The following is a 17,352-nucleotide window of genomic DNA, read 5'->3' on the forward strand; positions in this document are numbered from 1 at the left end:
TTCATCTTATTTTATTTTGGATTTTTTTGTTTTGTTTTTGGAGACAGGGTTTCTCTGTGTAACACTGGCTGTCCTGGCAATCAATCTGTAGACCAGGCTGGCCTTGAATTAAGAAATCTCTCTGCCTCTGGCTCCCAAGTGCTGGGATTGAAGGCATGTGCCACCACCTCCTGGCATTATTTTTGATTTCTTAACATAGGGCCTTTGTACGTAGTTCTAACTCTCCTGGAAGTGCTTATGTAAACAAGACTGCCTTCCACAAATGGAGATCCTCATCCATTTGCTTTGCAGGTAATGGGATTGAAAGGCTCTGTTATGATGCCCAGCCTTACTTCATTTTTACATGTTGTACTGGATGGGTTAGTGTGTGAACTTGACACATTCTTTCACAGAGAAAGGAGCTTCAGTTGGGGAAATGCCTCCATGAAATTCAGCTGTGGGGTATTTTCTCAATTAGTGATCAAGGGGAGAGGGCCCCTCCTGGGTGGTACACTCATTTAATCCCTGTCATTGGGAGGCAGAGGCAGGCAGATTGCTGAGTTTTCTGAGGCCACCCAGGTTTGCAGGGTAGGTTCCAGGACTGCCAGGGCTACACAGAGAAACCCTGTCACAAACAAACAAACAAACAAACAAACAAACAAGTAGTCCATAATCATAATCTTCCTTATAAAGCCAAAGTGTCCAAGTCCTTCCCTTAATCCAGCCTTCTCTAACATTTTTTCCAGACACTGGAATTGGGTTACAGAGAAAACTAACCAAGGATGCTACTCCTTTCCAGGTTCCAGACAGCGCAGCTTTGGCACAACTAAAACCCTGAAGAAACAATGTCCATTGCCGTTATAACTAGAACTAGATAGGCCAGAACCTGTTGAAATCCTAGCAACTGTAATTAAATCACTTTGGGGCTTCCAGTAAACATTCCTTGTGGTCTCACATTTCCAAACAGCACAGAAAATAATCTTCTGCACCACCCAACTATGACCATGGGATCTAGTCCTGCCATCTCAAGGACACATGTGAAAAGAACAAATGCTTAAATGGTCTCTAAGCACTGGATGTCTACATCCCACCTTTCAGATAAAACCTTCACATGACCAAGGATTTGTGGAGCAGGACTCTTTTCCATCATACTCAAGTGAACCTCCAAGGGGTAATTGCTTAGTTAAGTGCCTAAACTGGGAGCTGACAAAGATCCAAACAAGATCAAGCCTCCTGGTGTAAGAAGGGTGGCTTTGAGAATTGATAGAAACACCTGCTATCCAGTAAGGGCAAAGACTACACTTCAGGTTAATTTAGATGGCTCATAGGGATCCTGAGATGCCTTCATCATTAGTATCATAATCATTAGAAGGCTCAGGATCTGTGTCCACTTGGCGAAACAATCTTTTCAGTAGTCATTGATCTCCAATTCCTTTATGTGAAAAAACCCAAACAGGATCTCATTCCCGTATTAAAACAGGGATGGGGCCATTCCAAAGTATTAGTTAAAGGATCTCAACATTTAACCATGGCATATGAGCTGGAAGTGTCTGGATGCCAGCGATGATCTACTGCAGACTGACATTTAGCATCAGTTTACAAAAAATTAAAACAAATAAGGCAAAAGCAAGATGTGCTTTTGGTGACCTTGGAAGTTAAAACTCACCCTGTTTTGTTTTCTAAAGCTAATTTTTCAGATACATTCAACAATTCCTTGTCCCATTGGATCATGAGGAATTTCAGTTTTATGTTCAATTCCAAATTCCTTGCAAAATTGTTCAAAGCTGTTTCCAGTGTATGCAGGCCCAGTATCTGTCTTGCCAACTTTAGGCAGTCCCTTAGCAGTAAAAGCCTGTAAACAATGAACAATAACCTTTCTAGAAGGTTCTCCTCTTAAAGCAGTTGCAACTAGAAATCCTGAAAAGCTGTCAATAGTCATATGTGCTAAGAGAAAAACTCATATAGTTAAGTGCCTCCAACAAGGAAATGGAGAGAGCTTACATTAGCAGCTTGACAGAACATCTGAAAGCTCTACAACCAAATGAAACAAATACATCCAAGAGGAATACATGGCAGGGAATAAACAAATTCAAGGCCAAAATCAACAAAGTAGAAACAAAAAGAATTATAGAAAGAATCAACAAAACCAAGAGTTGGTTCTTTGAGAAAATCAACAAGATAGATAAACACTTAGCAGACTAACAAGAAGGAATAGAGGAAACACGCAAATTAATAAAATTGGAATGAAAAGGGAGATATAACAACAGAAACTGCAGAAATTCCAAATATCATCAGATCCTACTACAAAAGCTTATACTCAACAAAATTGGGAAATCTGGATGAAATGGACAGTTTTGTAGACACATGCCAGCTGCCAATGTTAAAACCTGATCAGATAAACCATCATAATAGTCCCATAACACGTGAGGAAATAGATTCAGTTATTAACAGTCTTCCCAAAACACCACCATCACCACCACAACCACAACCACCACCACCACCACCACCACCACCAAAAACAACAACAACAACAACAACAACAACAACAACAACAAAAACACAGGACCAGATGTGTTTGTTGGGAATTCTATCAGTTCTTCAAAGAAGACCTACTACGGATACTTTTCAAACTATTCCACAAATCAGAAACCCGAGGTATCCTTCACAATTCATTATTTGAAGCCACAGTATTGCTTATACATAAACCAAACAAAGATTAAACAAGGAAAGAGAATTCCAGACCAATTTCCCTTGAGAACAGTGATCCAAAACTACTCAATAAAATTCTTGCTGACCGAATCCAAGAACACATCAAAACAGTAATTCACCAGGATCAAATAGGCTTCATCCCAGCAATGCAAGTGTGGTTCAATATATAGAAATCTTTCAATGTAATCCACTACATAAAGAAACTCGAAAAAAAAATACCCCACAAGATCATTTAGTTAGATGCTGAGAAAGCATTTGACAAAATTCACTATCCCTTCATGTTAAAAGTCTTGGAATGATCATGAATTCAAGGCCTATACCAAAACATAGTAAAAGCAATATACAGCAAACCAGAAGCCAACATCAAACTAAATAGAGGAAATTTGAAGTAATCCTACTAAAATTATGGTCCAGAAAATGTTGCCCACTCTTTCCCTATTTATTCAATATAGTACTTGAAGATCTATCTAGAGCATTTAGAGAACAAAAGGAGGTACAGTTTGTAACACTTGTCAAAATGTTACAAACTGGAAAGGAGGTAGTCAAAACATCACTATTTGCAGATGATATGATAGTATACTTATGCAACCCAATAAAACAACACTAGAGAACTCCTACAACTGAGAAACAATTTCTGCCATGTGGCTGGATGTAAAATTAACTCAATCAAATCAGTAGCCTTCCTCTACTCAAAGGATAAATAAGCTGAGAAAGAAAATAGGGTAATGACACCCTTTACCATAGTCACAAATAACATTACATATCTTGGTGTCACTCTAAGTATGCAAGTGAAAAATTTGTATGACAAGAATTTCAAGTCTCTGAAGAAAGAAATCAAAGCAGATCTCAGAATATGGAAAGATCTCTTTCATGATCATGGATTGGCAGAATTAAGGTAGTAAAAATGGCCACCTTGCCAAAAGCAAACTACAGATTCAATGCACTCCCAGTCAAAACTATATAACCAAGACATGCAGAACATATTTATACCTTAAAAACCAGACAGAAACAAAAGTAAGATGGCTACACACATTAAATTATTTAAACCAGACCAAAGGCCTGGTGTGGAAGGCATTCTCTTGGAGACATGGGATTAGGAATGTGATGAAAAATTGTGGGAGGGAGGTCTGGGAGGAAAGTAACAGCTGAACTGGGAAGTAATAAAAGTAAAATATAAAATGTAAAGAAATAAAGGATTACAAACCAAAAAATTTAAATTCATGGGTTCTATAAGATGAGGCTACACCTGGAGTAGCATCAAAGGGTGGGAGAGAATAATGGATTTGAATATTGCAAGTAGGAGGAGCCAAACGGTGGGAGGGGCTTTGAATTCCAGGTTAGGAGAGATATATAAGGGCAGGTCTTCTAAGGAGAATTCAAAGACAGAGGACTGCGCAGGTTACAGGAAACCTCTTCATTCCTGGTGAATTGGTGAGTTGCATGAAATGTCTAAGGTTGCTATGTAAAGGGGATATCAAGTTGGGGAAAATTTGGGAGACAGTGGAGGAGGATTTTTGGTGATTTTTTTAGCCTGTATGGGTGTTTGATTGGTGAAGTATAAAATATGCCCTGTATACATGCAGAAGATGTTATTTAAATTTAGTAGATGGTTCAAGTCTATCCCATAAATGTGAACAGTGCAGAGCAGTGATTTGCCCTGATCGGGGCACTCTATGCATGAGCTTTCAAGAGACCTCAAGGGGCTCTATTCTTCATTCTAAGCACAAGATTGAATCCTGGGCTGTTGAGAAAGCCTGGATCAATAGATAGTGAGGCCTGTCTATAGGACAAAGGAAAGAACTGACAATGGGATCTCAAGTGACCTTGGGACCAATTGAGGCTCCAGATTGCCTAGATAAGGCATAGTAGTGGCATTCTGACTCAAAAGTGTGACATCTTGGATGGTGTTTGGCTGAGCAGGCCCTCCTTCATCTAAAATCTGTAACCATTTTGGATGCATGGACCACACCTTTAATCCCAGGACTCGGAAACTAATGGCAAGTGGATTTTTGTAATTGTGAGCCCTGGCTTGCATGTATAGTGTGAATCAGGAAGTCAGGGGCATGCACATGGAACCTGCCTCAGTCTCAGAAGAGAAAGTTTGGAGAAATAAATAGGTGTTAGTGGTGGCCGGAAACGTGCATGTCCTCTTGGCAGCAGGATGAGAAGAGACGCATTTTTTGAGATTGCTCCTAGAGAGTAAGGAAAATTTTTATTTTCTCGATGGAGCCCATGTTAGGAGGAAATCCTACAGGATGGCTCAGTTCTTTGTTACACACCTTTAGTCTTAGCCCTGCTTGGGAAGTAACAGTTAGGCTGATCCTTCTGAATTCTGTTTCAGCCTTGTGTTCTGTTTGACTCACATACAGCATAGTTCATTTAGCGAAACTCAGTCACAAAAGAAAAGAGTACAAAAAAAGTCTGTGATCTGGCCATATTTCCGTTAGATATTAAGTTGTGGCTACAGACTGGATGTTACAACAGGGTGTGTATAGCTGCTGGATTCTAGAGGATGAAAGGAGGAGCCTGTGGGAGGGTTCCTGATAGGGAGATTCAATTAAGGCTAAGTCCTTGGTATAGCACTTCAATATCAGGGGATCTGGCTTAGGTGTATGTGCCTTCTGACATCCAGAGTAATTAGATCATCAATGCTCTTGTTTAGAATACGGGAGTGGAAAGGGTCCATGGAAATGGGACATGTTCCATTGCCCTTGATTCTTTATTTTGTCACAGGGTGTCATACTGCAAGGAGGAGAAACTGGGATCATGTTTTTCCAATTATGATAATATTCCTTTGTTTACAAAATATTTAATCTTTTTTACAATCCAGATTTTATCCCCCTTCTGGTCCTCCCACGGAAAGTTCAAAATCCTGTAAGTCTAGTTTCCTTCTCAGGGAGAATGTCTTCACCCCACCCCCTACCTATAAGAACTCCCTGCCCACTTCGGGCCTCCAGTCTTTTTAGGGATAGGTACATCTTTTCTGAGGGAGTACAGTCCCACAGTTTTCTGCTGAGTATGTGTTGGGGGCCTCATATCAGCTGGTGTACGCTTAATTGGTGGTTGTCTAGTTTCTGAGAGATCTTGGGGGGTCCAGGTTAGTTGAGACTGCTGCTTTCTTTCTTCTATCTCTTGTATTCTCCTGGTAATGATTAATTATCCCAGATCTCATTCCTTGGTTTTCAATTTCCAGGGTTGCCTATATTTGTCTTTGTTATATCTACTTCCAATTCTAGGTCTTGGACTGCATTAATAAAAACTTTCACTTTTTTGATTGTATCTTCCTGTATTGCTTATGGGATTTATGTGTTTCCTCTCTAAGTGCTTCTCCCTGTTCACTTGCGTTTTCTTATATTTCTTTATGTGAGTTATTTATTTCTCTTTAAAAGGATTCTATTATCATTAAGATAAGATTTTAGGTCATCTTCCTGACTTTCAAGTGCATTTGTCTATCCAGGGCTTGCTGTGGTGGGAGAAGTAGTTTCTGATAATGCCAAATTTTACTGGCTTCTGTTTCTCATGGTCTTGCTCTTGCCTCTTGTCATATGGTTATAGGGAGTTTTTTTCTGGTTGGGGTGTTTCTGTTTGGGAGTTTTCTTTTTTGTCCCTAGGTTGACTCAAGTCTCATGGTAGGCCAGTTGCCTTGGATGTGGCAAACCTCCTGTGGGATCTTCTGACTGTGGAACCTTCAGAGGGGCATGTACACTGGTGACTTGTTGCCCTGGTGGCCGTGTGTCTTCAGGGAGGCCTTCTTGAAGACCTTTGAATTGTGGGTTCTTTAGAGAGGCAGAGAAGCTGGAGATATGTTGCCCTGGCTGTGACACATCTACTGGGATGCCTTCATACTGTTTACTCTTGAGAGGATTTGTCAAGCTGTTGCCCTATGTTTCGCTGTTAACCAGGGAAGCATAAGTACTGTAGGTTTTGTTTCCCTGCATGCAAAAGAATTCCCGACAGGCTTTCAGACTGTCGATTCAGTTTCTCTGCATGCTGCAGTGCCCCTGGGAGGTCTTCAGACTTTGGTGTCAGTTGTCCATTTACTCTGTTTGCAGAATTCCTGGGTTTGTGATTTGACTTTTATGTCAGTTGCCCTGCATGCCACAGAAATCCTGTGAAGCCTTCAGGCTTTTATTTTCATGGGCAGAGGCAGACTAGCTAGTAGTCTGTCCCAACAAAATTTCACAGCCAGAAGTGTAGGATATGGAAAATTTAAACATTGGAAATGAACATTCAATTGCCAGCTTACCTGGACTGGTAACCTCTTGTTAATACTGGAGCCAAGTGCATATTTATTTCAATACTGAGAATACTTGTAAGATTTGGAAACAGAGGCAGTTGTTCAGAAAGAATGAAGCTCCTGTCTGATTCCTGCTCTGTAACAGTCCAAACCAAATGCTGGGTAGGCAGGATGGGTAAATCAGTGCTCTCTGTACGTTTTTTGACGTGTTTTCTTTTACTAGATTCTCCAGAACATATTCCAATAGGTTCGGAACACACAGAGGGCTGAAGGTCCCTCCTTGTATCCAAAATTCCAAATGCCTTCAAGTGCACCCATAGAAACCAGACCCCAAAGGCTTCAAGAGACTGCAAGGAACTTACCCTTTCACGTTTATTACAGTCCCATATAGACCCCAACAAATCCAATGCAATCATTCTTTCAGTCCCTGAAAGGGACCTACATCAGCAAGAGTTCCAAGGACCATCAAGAAAATCAGGTATCCAAATGCAACTAGATCCTGTACTGGGCCCAGGTTTACCTACTTTGAAAAAACCCTCAGGGCGTCTAAGTTATCAAATACATAATTGAAATCTTGTTTCCATGTTCTCATAGGATCTGTGGTACTGTCAGAGAAATATGGTGACCATCAATCTGGCCCTGTGACTTCAAGAAAGGTGCGGAAGGAACGCATTGTGTACTCCAAAAAACAAAAGCACCTGCTGCAAGAACATTTTGATAAGTGTCAGTACCCAAACCAGGATCAATGTGTGAAGCTGGCAGAGTTAGTTGGTGTGACAGCGAGGGACATCAAGGTCTGCCCCTCTCTTTTCCCTCAATCCAACAGCAAAAATCTACACTTTCCCATCAGAAACTTTAATTTTGTTCTTAAATGCTTAGGGCAGTGATGACAGTTTTAGGTGGTGGATATTTATGAATCAAATGCTGGGACTCAAATTTTTATCAACCTGGTAGCAATATAGAATAGCATTGTTTCCATGCAGGGTCTCAGAAATCTAATCACCAGAGCTCCTGCTAAAATACAGGACACACTGGCTCAATCTCCCCAGTCTTATGTTGTCTGGCCATACACAATCTACTTTATTATAATATCTTAGCCATCTTGAGTTTCCTGCTTCTTTGTTTCTGACATGTGAATCATTGCTATACAAACACCTTTTATCCAAAATCTTCACCTTGTGGTCCTGTTAGGGGACAACAGGCATTCTTCTGATATCTTCTTTCTTTTCCAGATCTGGTTTAAGAACAGCCGAGCTAAGTACAAGCGGATGGCTCTCCAGAATATTACAGAAGCTTTGCCAGAGACCAATGGAAGTTCAAAACCAGTTTTTGAATCAACCCACTTTCCTGGTTCCATACCTCTTGTTGCTGCTGAGAATGGAGAGCCCATGTGTTCAGGCACATTTAGTGAGGTTTCCATTCCCAAACTCAACTGCATCCAGGAATCTTCTCTGCATCATTATCAGGCCAGTGATGCAGACAGGTGTAGTCAGCAGGAAGATCTGCTTGTTGGCCATGCTCCCATTATAGATTGGGATTCTGGTCAATCAGCAGCAGTTGAAGCCCAGACTGATCTAGCAGTGACTGAATCTACAGATGTCCTAGAAGCTGCCACCCATTGCCCAGAGGAGGCTCAAGGTTCAGGTCCATCTGCAGAGGAACTCTGGCAAAGAATCCTTGACGACTTGGAGAAATCCGAGGACTGGCTTACTCCAGTGACTGAATCTACAGATGTCCTAGAAGCTGCCACCCATTGCCCAGAGGAGGCTCAAGGTTCAGGTCCATCTGCAGAGGAACTCTGGCAAAGAATCATTGACGACTTTGACATACCCGAGGACTGGCTTACTCCAGTGGCTGAATCTACAGATGTCCTAGAAGCTGCCACCCATTGCCCAGAGGAGGCTCGAGGTTCAGGTCCATCTGCAGAGGAACTCTGGCAAAGAATCCTTGACGACTTTGACAAATCCGAGGACTGGCTTACTCTGGATTACACCCCAAATCCAACTTACTTCTCTCAGCTCCTTGACCATTCCAGACATTTATAGTCATGAAGAAGTGTGTTATGTACACCCTTCATCTCAGTATTTGTGGGAATTAACCAGGCCTTTCTGTAGACATTGTGTACCACTGTGGTTTATATAGAGGGGTTGTTTCAAAGCAACTGTAAATATTCATTCTTCATTGTTACATTATGTTCTCATGAAATAAAAGGAGAAATAGTTCCTGAAAATTATTTTATTACATATATTATCCATTTACATTCCAGTCACTACTGCATATGTCCCACTGACCTATAGTTCTTCACCCAACACATTAGGTAAAGTTTTCCCCTAATATTTTTTAACGTTTTTTACCTTTATTACGATAGTATCACATACTATAATAGAATAGGAGATTAACTAATTCAGAAAGAAATAAATCAGGATAAAGTGTCCTTGCCATTTTTGTTTACATTAAGGATTCAGAAAGTGGAACAAATTAAGACGACTAGGTAAACACCTAAAACCATGCCAACTTAGCTAAAGTTACATAATATTAGGATTCAAACCCTAATTTAGATATTACCATATTATTCTCTAAGTAAATAAGAGACCCAAAACGTTATTGAGTATAACAACTTACACATGAAATATACAGCACTTTGTTTTCTCAGAAAGCAATAGGGCAGCTCTTAGGCATTTTCTTTGTACAGTGACTAGAAAATCTTGATATGACTAGGCACCTCAGCTTTACCAGTAAGCTGATCAGATATAGCATATAGCAGTTTAATAGAGAGGTAACACTTCAGGTTTCAGAAGGCAGCAATAATTCTATTTTGGCTTTTATACTAAATGCTTATTATATTTAAGGTGACAATTGAAGCATATGATGTGAAGGTCATTAAGATTTAATGACAATCATTACAGTGTCTTGCAATGTACACACAACTGTATAATGCTTCTGTGGAATGACAACAGTGTTGATTAATTGGATTTTACATACCCACACAGAGAAAACTTAAAAAATAACTATCAAAGGCAATGTACTATGCTGATGTACTAAATTCAAAGTATGCCACAGAACTGAAACACATGACTAACACCGTGCTTTGTTCTAGGAGAAAGCTGACCAGTTCTCAGGGAAAGCTAAGCCTACACCATTTATCCTAATAACCATGGCTTATATAAACACATCAGGTTCCCAGTAAAGAACCAAATCTAGGAATGTAAGTAAAACTTTGAGTGTTTTACATCTCTAGAACCTGGCTAAGGCTACACATCTATCTTCAAATCAGAAGCTGATATGAAATAGAGTGAGGTTCCCAGCTATGATAGAAAATAGAAAGGCTTCCAAGCACCATATTCCCTCAGGTTCCAGGAAAGCATCATGTGAGAAATAGAGAAGTAGGCAAAGAGGAAAGCTGGAAACATTCAGCTGTGATGTGATTCACTGTACAAGGCATTTAAAGTTCAGGACTGGAGTGAACCATCATGCTTTTCATAATGCTGGGAGCTATCCGTTTAATAATGTTCCCAGATAAAAGCAGGCATGATCGTGAGGGTAACCACAGTCCCAGCTTTTGACAGTCTATCTGCAGTCTGAGCATCCTTCAAGCCACTGACATTCTGTCCCTTGATCTCACAGATGTGGTTGTCAGTTAGAAGGCTATTACTGGTAGCAGAATTATCCTTCACGATGGATGAGATTTTAACACTTCTAACGATAAAGCAAATATCCAGGTGATGCACAGAGATAGCAGACACACAGAAGTGTGGAGAAGCCAGAGAGCACAGCTAGGAGAATCCCTGTTGCTCAGAGGATCATGTCAAGTACTCCCAGGCAGGAAGCATTTGGTTTCTATCTCCAGCTGGGGACGATCCTCTCCCACAGAGTGCCATATCCTGGTTAATCAGGGAGATAGCTAACCACACAGGAGTGCAGAGAGGTTTGAGAGCACAGGGAGGACCACCCCTGCTGCTCAGAGGAACCAGCCCAAAATCCTGAGAACACAGGTACCCAGGATCAGCCTGGGACAGAAGACTTCTGATTTTTGTCTGCATCCAGATAAGATGCTGGGCCACAGAATTACATATAGAAATACCACCACAAGGAAGCTAGTCTTTCAGGAGTGCCTACCAATCTGTGTCCAAATGTGAGGCCACCACCATTCTCAAATTTCTGGACAAAGTGGGACCTGCTAAGAACCATCAGGACACAGGAATCAAGAATCAGCTCCTGACAGGATACTTTTGATTTCTTTATGTACACCTGAGCTCACACATTATCCCAGATCTGCATACATAAACTCCTCCTAGAGAGAATGGGTCTCCCTGGAGTTCAGATACATAGGCTAGCAGGACAGTTAAACCACAGTCAGAGACATCAAGACCAGCTAGCACCAGAGATAACCAGATGGCAAAAATCAAATGCAAGAACACTGGCAACAAATCAAGTCAACATGGAACCATGCGAACCCAGTTCTCCCACAACAGCAAGTCCTGGATACCCCAACACACCAGAAAAACAAGATCTGGATTTAAAATTACATCTCATGATGCTGATATAGGACGTCAGAGAGGACATAAATAGTTCCCTTAAATACAAACAGGAGAACATTTGTCAACAGGTAGAAGCCCTTAAAGAGAAAACACAAAACTTTCTTAAGGAATTACAGGAAAACACACACACACACACACACACACACACACACACACACAAACCAAAGAAACAAAAAAAAACAGGTGAAGGAATTGAACAAAACCATACAGGATCTAATAGTGGAACTAGAAACAACAAAGAAATCACAAAGGGATACAACTCTGGAGATAGAAAACCTTGGTAAGAATTCAAGAGTCATAGATACAAGCATCAGCAACAGAATAGAAGAGTTAGATGAAGGAATCTCAGATGCTGAAGATACCATAGAAAGCATTGACTCAACCATCAAGGAAAATGCAAAATGCAGAAACCGTGTAACCCAAAACATTCAGGAAATCCAGACCACAATGAGAAGAGCAAACCTAAGGACTATAGGTATAGAGGAGCATAAAGATTTACAACTTAATTGACCAGTAAATAACTTCAACAAAATTGTAGAAGAAAACTTCCCTGACGTAAAGAGAGAGATGCCTGTGACCATTCAAGAAGCCTACAGAAATCCAAACAGACTGGACAAGAACAGATATGCACTTGACAAAGAAAGACCATTCAAACCTGTAATGGAAAGGAAAACTTATCAGAATTACGCCAGACTTCTCACCAGAGACCATGAAAACAAGGAGATCTTGTGCAGATCTCATACAGATCATAAGAGAAAACAAATGCTAGCCCAGACTACTATACCCACCAAAACTCTTATCACCATATATGGAAAAACTAAGATATTCCATGATAAAACAAATTTGCCCAATATCTTTCCACAAATCCAGCCCTACAAAGGATAATATAAAATGCCAGCACAAGGAGGGAAACTACACCTTAGAAAAAGGAAGTAATAATCTTTCAACACATCCAAAAGAGGAGAAGCACTCAAACATAAAAATTACATCAAAAATAACCGGGAGCAACAATCACTTTTCCTTAATATCTCTTAATCTCAATGAACATAATTTACCAATAAAAACATAGACTAACAGACTGGATTTGAAAACAGGATCCAGCATTTTGCTACATAGAAATCTACCTCAGTGACAAAGACAGGCACTCCAAGCTACAGGACCACATATGTAGGGACCTTGGTCAGACCTATACAAACTGCCTGATTGTTGCTTCCATCTCTGTAAATCTCTGTAAGCCTAGCTTATTTGATCAGGTGGGCTGTGTTTTCTTGGTATTTTCAACTGCTCTAACTACTGCAGTCTTTTACCCGTTCTGTGGCGCTTCCGTGGCTCTGCCTATATTTCTGCCGATGTGCCTCTGCTTTAGGTCTCATTGGTTGCTGAATGGCAGGCATCAGATTAAAATTGGGCTAGCCAGTTCTCCAGGAGTATAACAATGAGCATAGCATAGTTATGCAAGGTTCCCATTGACAAACATAACAGAGTATCATTGATAGTGTCAGGGGTTGGTTCTTGCCCATAGGATGGTTTACAATTTGTGCTGGCAATTAATTGGAAATTGCCTCAGTTTCTCCTTCATCTTTGTCTAGGCAGTGTTTCCCATTAATAAATACATCCATTTTATGTTCTCAACACTACCTACCTCTCAACATTACCTGACAGTCACTACTCTATTCCCTTTCTCTCATAGGGTTTCCCCATGGGTCTACCTTGAACCTAATGCATCAAGTCTCTGCAGGATCAGGTGCATCCTCTCCTTTTGAGGCCACTCAAGGCAGCCTAGGTAGAAGAATGGCTCCAGAGACAGCCATTAGCTTCCAATCTAGTTATAGGGGGACCCACATGAAGACTGAGGTGCACATCTGCTAAATATATTATGGGGGCCTAAGTTCAACCCATGTGTGTGTGTGTGTGTGTGTGTGTGTGTGTGTGTGTGTGTGTGTGTGGTCTTTTGTTGGCTACTGAGTCTGTGAGAGCTCCCAAGAGGGCTGGTCCCCAGGTTTTGCCATTCTTCTCCAACATCCACTCTGCTGATTTTATAGGTGTGTGCCAAATGAGTCTGTTACTCTCAGTTTCTTTTCCTAACTAATGTGCAGTTAATTTTTCTTTAAATAAAAGTACTTTCTTTTCTTTATTCGATATATTTTCATTTACATTTCAAATGATTTCCCCTTTTCTAGACCCCCAAACCCCGAAAGTCCATCAGCCCCCTTCCCTCCCCCTATTCTCCCCCCCCCCACCCCTTCCCAATTCCCTGTTCTGGTTTGTGCTATAATGCTTGACTTAGTCTTTCCAGAACTGGGGGCCACTCCTCTGTTCTTCTTGTACCTCATTTGATGTGTGGATTATGTTTTTGGTATTCCAGTTTTCTAGGTTAATATCCACTTATTAGTGAGTGCATACCATGATTCATTTTTTGAGTCTGGGTTACCTCACTTAGTATGATGTTCTCCTGCTCCATCCATTTGCCTAAGAATTTCATGAATTCATTGTTTCTAATGGCTGAATAGTACTCCACTGTGTATATATACCACATTTTTTTGCATCCACTCTTCTGTTGAGGGATACCTGGGTTCTTTCCAGCTTCTGGCAATTATAAATAGGGCTGCTATGAAAGTAGTGGAACATGTATCCTTATTACATGCTGGGGAAATCTTCTGGGTATATGCACAGGAGTGGTATAGCAGGATCTTCTGGAAGTGAGGTGCCCAGTTTTCTGAGGAACTGCCAGACTGATTTCTAGAGTGGTTGTACCAATTTGCAACCCCACAAGCAGTGGAGGAGTGTTCCTCTTTCCCCACATCCTCGCCTACATCTGCTTCTCCTGAATTTTTAATCTTAGCCATTCTTACTGGTGTAAGGTGAAATCTCAGGGTTGTTTTGATTTGCATTTATAAAAGTGCTTTCTTGAGTACAGTTTGATCTGTCTCTTTTATTTGAGACAGTTTTTTATTCTGTAACAGCCATGGTAGTCCTGTGACTTACTCTGTAGTCAAGGCTGGTCTGGAACTCACAGAGATCTACCTGCTTTGGTGTTCCAATGTTGGGCTTAAGGAGTGCACCACCATATCTAACTTGAATTTAATTGAATGTGATCTCTTCTACTACATACCATTGCAAAATATCAAAACTCTTAGCATTATGGAACTAGAACTGGATTTATCTGAGGGTTACTTATTGTGGAGATGGAGTGATGGCTCAGTGAGTCAGAGCAATAGTTGCTTCATCAGGAAAGCCTGGTTTCATTCCCAACCTCCACTATGTGGCTCAGAACCATCCATTGGGAATTGTATTCCTTTGGAGTCTTAGCCCTCCTTCTGTCTGTAGGGTTCCAGGCATGCTTGCACATTACTGACACGTGTTCATGTATACACCTACATTTACAACAAAAGAAAAGATTGCTTGTTGATCTTGATTCTTGAAATTTGGTTCCTAATTGGTCTGGAATCCCATATATGCTATAACTCCAGACGCAGGGGCTCTGAATCCCTTTTTGAGGCACAGGGACCGCACACATGAGACATGAACACTCACAGAAAACTGAACAAAATGCAAATGAACTTGTAGAAAATGAATTAAGTTGGGTGTGGTAGGGCTCACTTTTGTTGTTGTTGTTTTTTGAGACAGTTTTTCTCTGTGTAGCTCTGGCTGCCCTGGAACTCAGTCTTTAGACCAGACTGGCCTGGAACTGAGAAATCTGCCTGCCTCTGCCTTCCAAGTTTTGGGAATAAAGGAGTGCACCACCCCTGTCAGGCTGGAAGGGCTCACTTTTAATGCCATATATTGTGATGGAAGGATTCTATTCTCCAGGGCATCCTGTTCTTTGTTCCCAAAGCCTGTTTAGAAAAATTAATCCAGGAGTGGTGTTACATGCCTTATGGTCAGTATTTGGAGGCAGAGTCAAACTCTGAGTGAGTTTGAGACTATTCCAGAATATCCAGTGATATGAAGAGTGATGATGTCACCCGAAGTAAATATTCATTAGGTAGTATTAAATCAGATTGTAGGTAAAATAGTGTTAATTATTTTCTGAAAGTAATTTTTATAATTACTCTTGGCAGAACAGCTAGTACAATGACAGTTGTTTTGTTTTTCCATTACAAAGATTTATTCATCTTATTTTATTTTGGATTTTTTGGTTTTGTTTTTGGAGACAGGGTTTCTCTGTGTAACATTGGCTGTCCTGGCAATCAATCTGTAGACCAGGCTGGCCTTGAATTAAGAAATCTCTCTGCCTCTGGCTCCCAAGTGCTGGGATTGAAGGCATGTGCCACCACCTCCTGGCATTATTTTTGATTTCTTAACATAGGGCCTTTGTACATAGTTCTAACTCTCCTGGAAGTGCTTATGTAAACAAGACTGCCTTCCACAAATGGAGATCCTCATCCATTTGCTTTGCAGGTAATGGGATTGAAAGGCTCTGTTATGATGCCCAGCCTTACTTCATTTTTACATGTTGTACTGGATGGGTTAGTGTGTGAACTTGACACATTCTTTCACAGAGGAAGGAGCTTCAGTTGGGGAAATGCCTCCATGAGATTCAGCTGTGGGGTATTTTCTCAATTAGTGATCAAGGGGAGAGGGCCCCTCCTGGGTGGTACACTCATTTAATCCCTGTCATTGGTAGGCAGACGCAGGCAGATTGCTGAGTTTTCTGAAGCCACCCAGGTTTGCAGGGTAGGTTCCAGGACTGCCAGGGCTACACAGAGAAACCCTGTCACAAACAAACAAAGAAACAAACAAACAAACAAACAAACAAGTAGTCCATAATCATAATCTTCCTTATAAAGCCAAAGTGTCCAAGTCCTTCCCTTAGTCTAGCCTTCTCTAACATTTTTTCCAGACACTGGAATTCGGTTACAGAGAAAACTAACCAAGGATGCTACTCCTTTCCAGGTTCCAGACAGCGCAGCTTTGGCACAACTAAAACCCTGAAGAAACAATGTCCATTGCCGTTATAACTAGAACTAGATAGGCCAGAACCTGTTGAAATCCTAGCAACTGTAATTAAATCTCTTTGGGGCTTCCAGTACATTCCTTGTGGTCTCACATTTCCAAACAGCACAGAAAATAATCTTCTGCACCACCCAACTATGACCATGGGATCTAGTCCTGCCATCTCAAGGACACATGTGAAAAGAACAAATGCTTAAATGGTCTCTAAGCACTGGATGTCTACATCCCACCTTTCAGATAAAACCTTCACATGACCAAGGATTTGTGGAGCAGGACTCTTTTCCATCATACTCAAGTGAACCTCCAAGGGGTAATTGCTTAGTTAAGTGCCTAAACTGGGAGCTGACAAAGATCCAAACAAGATCAAGCCTCCTGGTGTAAGGAGGGTGGCTTTGAGAATTGATAGAAAACACCTGCTATCCAGTAAGGGCAAAGACTACACTTCAGGTTAATTTAGATGGCTCATAGGGATCCTGAGATGCCTTCATCATTAGTATCATAATCATTAGAAGGCTCAGGATCTGTGTCCACTTGGCGAAACAATCTTTTCAGTAGTCATTGATCTCCAATTCCTTTATGTGAAAAAACCCAAACAGGATCTCATTCCCGTATTAAAACAGGGTTGGGGCCATTCCAAAGTATTAGTTAAAGGATCTCAACATTTAACCATGGCATATGAGCTGGAAGTGTCTGGATGCCAGCGATGATCTACTGCAGACTGACTTTAGCATCAGTTTACAAAAAATTAAAACAAATAATGCAAAAGCGAGATGTGCTTTTGGTGACCTTGGAAGTTAAAACTCACCCTGTTTTGTTTTCTAAAGCTCATTTTTCAGATACATTCAACAATTCCTTGTCCCATTGGATCATGAGGAATTTCAGTTTTATGTTCAATTCCAAATTCCTTGCAAAATTGTTCAAAGCTGTTTCCAG

The sequence above is a fragment of the Apodemus sylvaticus genome, chromosome 1, assembly GCF_947179515.1.
Source record: "Apodemus sylvaticus chromosome 1, mApoSyl1.1, whole genome shotgun sequence".
Classification (NCBI taxonomy): Eukaryota; Metazoa; Chordata; class Mammalia; order Rodentia; family Muridae; genus Apodemus; species Apodemus sylvaticus.